Below are 5,720 nucleotides of genomic sequence, written 5' to 3'. Positions count from 1 at the left end.
AAAAAAAAAGCACTCCCTGCAGCCTTTGTCAGCCCAGCCACTTGCCTGCAGCACAGCGTGACCTCTCCCTTCACAACACTATCTGTGTCACCCTCCACTGGCCTGAAAACCTGACCCGAGAGGACAACACACAACATCAGGCACCGCTGCTCCAGCCTCCACAATTTAATAATCTCAAGGCAAGAAAGAAATAGTTTAAAAATGACTGGAGGGGAAAAAAAAAAAAAAAGCCACAGCCTCAAAAAAAAAAAGCATGATTTTTCTACATTTGCTCTCTCCAGTAAAAATAATTTACGCTGCATCATTCTTATTATCCTTGCTATCATCTCTCACTGAATGTCCATCTACAAATTCATTAACTTTTTTGAGACAAATCATTGGCATCCTAATCTTCTGATTCCCATGAAAGACTCACTTTCAAGATACAATTGCAGCTGCCCCACACTGCCAGTTACTGTATCATACACGTCTTAAAATTCTGTAATCAGCATCCACCAGGTGCCGTATCGCATTCAGCACACCACAGTCAGTCAATACAGACATCCCCAAACACACCAAGGCTGGTTTTGTCAAATGTTTTATTGAGTGTAGACATCTGGAGTACTGTAAAACATGCATTATCTGTAGATTCAAAAAGGAGCAAGCCACATTGTCCTCACTGTCAAACGTGTCAGGCTTGGCATACATGATGGAGATTAATGAAGTATCATGAGAGTAATATGGTTCCTGAAAAGCTTCTACAATTTGGAGTAGGGTCTTAATCGTTTCAAATGCAAAGCTGTTCACATTTTGTGAACTTGCATGTTCACCGGAGGTGCCGTATTTTAATTCAAAACAAACAAGAATAATTTCAGTGGGGGCAGGGGAGGTTCCCTAGGTAGAAACTGTATGCTTTTTGTTTCCAGATATTCCATCCCAAATAAAAATTCAAATGCTTTTTGAAGCAGCACAGTTTATTTCTGAGCAACGAACAACGTCTGATACTCATTTCTTCTTGGGTTGCTGAGGTGTATTAAATTTAAAGAAGATAATATCTCCATCCTCCACAACGTAATTCCTGCCTTGTTGCCTGTATTTTCCAGCAGCCTGTAAATGTAACAGACAAAAGGAAAATCGGTTATTTCATTAGACATTTTATAGCATTTCCTATCTGTAAGTTTTTTAATACATTTTAGTGTTAAAAAAACAAAATAATGGTAATGCTTTAGCTTCTGAGTCTGACAGTCAAGGTACTCCCCAGTTTGACACAATTTGGTTTCACATGCACACAGAACATAAAATAATAATTTCACCATTGAGCTGGTGGCACGTCAGTGCCTTCCATCTCGTAACGGTCAATCCAAAACATTTCCGTATCGGAAATGGAACGCAGAAGAACACAAACCCCGGCAAATCTAACGATAACTGAGACTAAACCAGCTTTTAGGCTTTCCTTCTTTTCATCCAAGCAGCCCTTGTGATGGCCAATCTGGCGGCAGGAAGCTGAACTGGGTTTGCAGGAGGGAGCAATGGCCAGCACTCTGCCCGGCAGTGGCCGTGCCCACACACCAACTTTGGAGCGGCTTCCAGCCAAGGACAAGCCCCAGCTGCCAGAGCCACTGCGCGAGGAGGTCACGGCTGCACACGCCTCATGCTTCCAGCGGGGCCCTCGCCTGCTGGCGCCCAGATAACGAAGGGCCCAGGAGTATGAAATGTGGCCTTTCCTTTAGAACAAATTTGCTTATGGTACAGACATCAGAAGGGCAGATGTAAGAGCAGATAGACTGTGAAACCGGGATGGAGGGGATGGCACTGAGACCAAAGACATGAAAAGGAAATTCGTTACGGAGATGCTATACTTGAGGAGAGCAGAAAATAGGTAAGGAACCTATTAAGAATCAGTGCGCTCTGCATTAGAATTTATTATTATACTTTCCTGTCTTTATCTCATTGTAATTAAACCCGGCATTACAGAGGCTACAGAGAAGCTGCAGCATTAGGACTGACAGACTGGGCGGGAGGTGGTCTACAGCAGCATTTATCTTGAAAAGTGATCTACAATATGGAAAAGTTGAGAGCTTCTGCTTTAGTTCAATAACCGTTCCTGTTTTGAAGTTTTCTCTTGCAGGAGAAAGTGCCTCCATGCAAGACCTCACTGTGCCATTATTCTCAATGACACTATCACAGTGGTGGCATGCTAAGATCCCATTACAGGAAAGCTGTTAACTAATGACCTTAGTTGCAGTAGAACAGATCAGATTAATGGTACATAGTTAACTTAGACACCTTTCTTTCACAAAGCCTGCTCTGTAAAGCAACGTATTCCCCATATTGCTGTCTAGGAATTCAGAGGCTCGATAACCTTGTCGCTGTCACTCCTTATTTAAATGTCACCAGCGACGCTAGCCTACAGAAAATTTCAGATACAGCAGCTCAGACAACAAATATTCAGTACAGCAGTGATTGACCTTATCCCATATAACCAATCTATCAATAGATAACAAGACTTCACCAATTTCTATATTTATCCCCAGGAAATTTGCTGAGACAATAAAAGCCTTACTTTCAAGTAGTCTTACCAGCTCTTTCTTTTGAGGATCCTAATAATGCTCAAAGTCAAGAGTAATTAGACTAATTGATGGCATAAACACTAATAAAACAGTGCTGTAAAAATCATCGGCAAGTCAAAGCTGCAGGCACAGGTACACAGACATTATGCAGTCGGATACCTTTATCGCTCTCATATCGGTATACAAACCTGACCCCCACAAAGTAACAACATGGATTTTTCTCAGCACATCCTTGCACACTGTCAGAGCGGCACAGACTACTTTAATTAAATACATTTTGACGCACTAGCACGAGTTTATGTATTTTTGTTACCAGTTTACAGTTAATTAAAAGTGACAGTGTTCCTTTAAATTCTCTGGAGACCATTTAATCCATTTCCATTGCTATCAGAAACACTGGTTGAAAAAATCAATACCCATTTGTGAATCTTGAGTATGTATTAAACAAGACACGTCTAACCAGTTCATTTGCACTTGAAAGCAGCCATCTGTAGAAGCCAGCTTTGCCTAAGCAGATATGATTGCTAATAATGTGATATCCCTGTAGACTACAAAGCCCACACAGAGCTATTCAGTGTATAGTTCACAGCACTGGCATTAAATTAGTTATGCTGTACTGGTGTTAGACACACACAAAATCAAACTTAAAAATCGATCAACTTGATAACGTACAAAGCGGGCGACTCCCATTACCGCTGTTATTTCAGTTGACTCCTAAAAGCTCCCAAATCTAATTTTGAAATTTACCAGCAATATAGAAGTAATTAGTAATGTGTATAGCACGAAACATTGTATTAAATGCAAATTAGAAAGACTGGAGTAATATCCTGCCTTTTTCTAAGAGCAAGGGTTGTGCTGGTTGGGTTTTTGTTTTTTAACTGATTTAAAAATGGAAAAACAAAGGCAAATACTCCTGCTTTATTACATGTACCTTCAAAGCAGCCAACGTTTATTCATTAAATGCACTTTGAACACGGAAGCTCGATGTCTAGAATCTTACGTAGCGAAAAGCAAATGACGATACACGAGCAAAATACTTAATAGATTAATTCAGTAGACACTAAGTGATGCAGCTTCCAATTTGAACTTCAAAAACTGATGCTGGCAAAATATGAATCTTGGTTACATAAAGTGGTTCCTGACTACAGAATATCGGATTTATTTATAGCTGTGGTTTCACTTTACAACTACAACTCTACTTCCCTTTTCATAAAACAGTTCACATGCCGCAACGAACCAATTATACCGGGATTTTTTTTCCTCCACTTCCTGGGGTTCAAACAAACCTATTAAAGCCCCGCTGCTCAGTATGATCTTCCTTAGTGATACCACTGAGAATAAGCTGAATCTGAAATCATAGTTTTGCATACCTTTCAAGCTATCAAATAGCAAACAATAGAGCCAACTCTTTTAAATTCTTTAACACGTTACAGTGCTTAGGAACCTTCAAATACTGAGGTGGATTAAAAAAATATATATTCTCTATAATAGCGATTTTGTAAGATTTTATAAAATAAAAATCTTACTAAAACATCAAAAATGCCAAATGAGAATTTAAATGCGTACGAAATAAAGGGAAGTTTCTCTGGTTAAAGAAGGTGGAAATAATGCAACAGCAGCACAGAAGAACAGTTCTTATGACATTGATTTGCCACGTACAAGGTAATTTTGTATTTAATAACTTCGGATCAGATATAATTTGTCAGCCAGAAGGGCACAACTTTGGGCACCCAATCAGTCTCTGCCCTCTAGTGTTGAGAAAGCAGATAAAACTCTTAATAGAAGTATAACTACAAAAAAGCATGAGCTCCTGAAAAGTTTCTCATTAAAAACATTAGCTGTCTATTCAGTAGATATTGCTAGAAAACTTCACATTGTAGATTTTAGAGGGCCAACTAATTACTACTGGTACCCCAAACTGCACACGGCATGGCACTTTTGAGTATGACATCAAAGAGCAATTGAACTTAATAGTGAAATGGCAAATTCCAAGATTTTATTGTGCCTATCACAGCCTACAAGTGGAGTCCACTACTACTAAAAAAATTATGAAATATTTTCTTAAATATTTGCATTTGGCATTTGTGATACCTTCACAGCAAACTCAAAAAGGATGACACATTATTGGAAGACACATTTTCTGCATTTTTTGCCTTTGCTTTAAAGGTGATTTGAAAGTCTGCTAGATCACTGTAAAAATTTCATTTTTCCAAAGCACATTCATTTTAAAGATTATGACCATCTGAACACTAACCTATAAACCAAGAAGAAAACAAAGCACAGCATTTGGTGCTGGTGTTGACATTTAGTATATAAACTGTCTTGGATACAGGAACTGTTGCACTCCTGTTCTGCAAGTTGGTGCATCTTTCCTGTTTCCTAAGTTGACAGTGGATTTTGCTTTGTCCCTGTGACTGTTATATACACCTAGGTTCAAGAATGTCTTGCCAGTGAAAAACACACATGAAATGGAAAAAAGGAGGAAATGAGAAGAAAAAGAATAGGGAGCTCACCTTGACAGCAGCTTCTGAACCTCCTTCTTTAAAATCTTCATATTTCATTACCTCAGCCATAATGAATCCCTTTTCGAAATCTGTATGAATCTTCCCTGCAGCCTGAGGAGCCTTCGTCCCTTTCTGTCAATGGGAAGACCAGAAGAAAATTAATTGCATTTAAGAAGATTGATTGCAGAAGAGGTTTCTTCTTTTTAGATGCGCTTTCAGGATCTGTTGAAACTTTGTTTCCTATCAGTTAGAATGTCACACGTACAGCTGGGTGTTCCTCCAAGTTGGGACACACAGATAAATGCCTTCGCCACAGATAAACCAACTGACATTAAAAAGAAGGGCAGCTTTGTTTTTTCCCCAATAGGCATAAACAGCAGTATTGATCTTAGAAGGTATGACTGTGTTCTGCTGTGGGAGTCACTTCGATCCCTGGCTCTTCACATAGAAAGCGAGGAAAATAAAGATCTTTTTTAAAAATAACTTTAGAATCTGAAAGATTCAAGACTTTTAGTTACATTCAAATAATTTCAGCTACATGGTAACATTCCGTGGCAAGCCGCATTTGAAATCAGAAACAATGTATGAATCACAAGCTTTATATACTTGCTGATTTATTTTTTTTTCAGAATCATTTTAGTAAATCTAGAAAAAAAAATATTCTTAC

At 38.8% G+C, this 5,720-nt stretch overlaps 1 long non-coding RNA gene across 1 annotated transcript; it reads right to left on the bottom strand.

Moving 5' to 3' along the window:
• Positions 1-561: 561 nt before the first annotated feature.
• Positions 562-5,210, bottom strand: LOC104911748. Its single transcript, XR_794157.3, has 2 exons — positions 5,063-5,210; positions 562-1,086 (listed from the first exon to the last, which is right to left on the bottom strand). It is a non-coding gene; the product is annotated as an uncharacterized LOC104911748 (long non-coding RNA).
• Between the last annotated feature and the right edge of the window lie 510 nt (positions 5,211-5,720).

The sequence above is a fragment of the Meleagris gallopavo genome, chromosome 7 (assembly GCF_000146605.3).
Source record: "Meleagris gallopavo isolate NT-WF06-2002-E0010 breed Aviagen turkey brand Nicholas breeding stock chromosome 7, Turkey_5.1, whole genome shotgun sequence".
Classification (NCBI taxonomy): Eukaryota; Metazoa; Chordata; class Aves; order Galliformes; family Phasianidae; genus Meleagris; species Meleagris gallopavo.
This window is presented reverse-complemented; position numbering and strand designations above follow the sequence as displayed.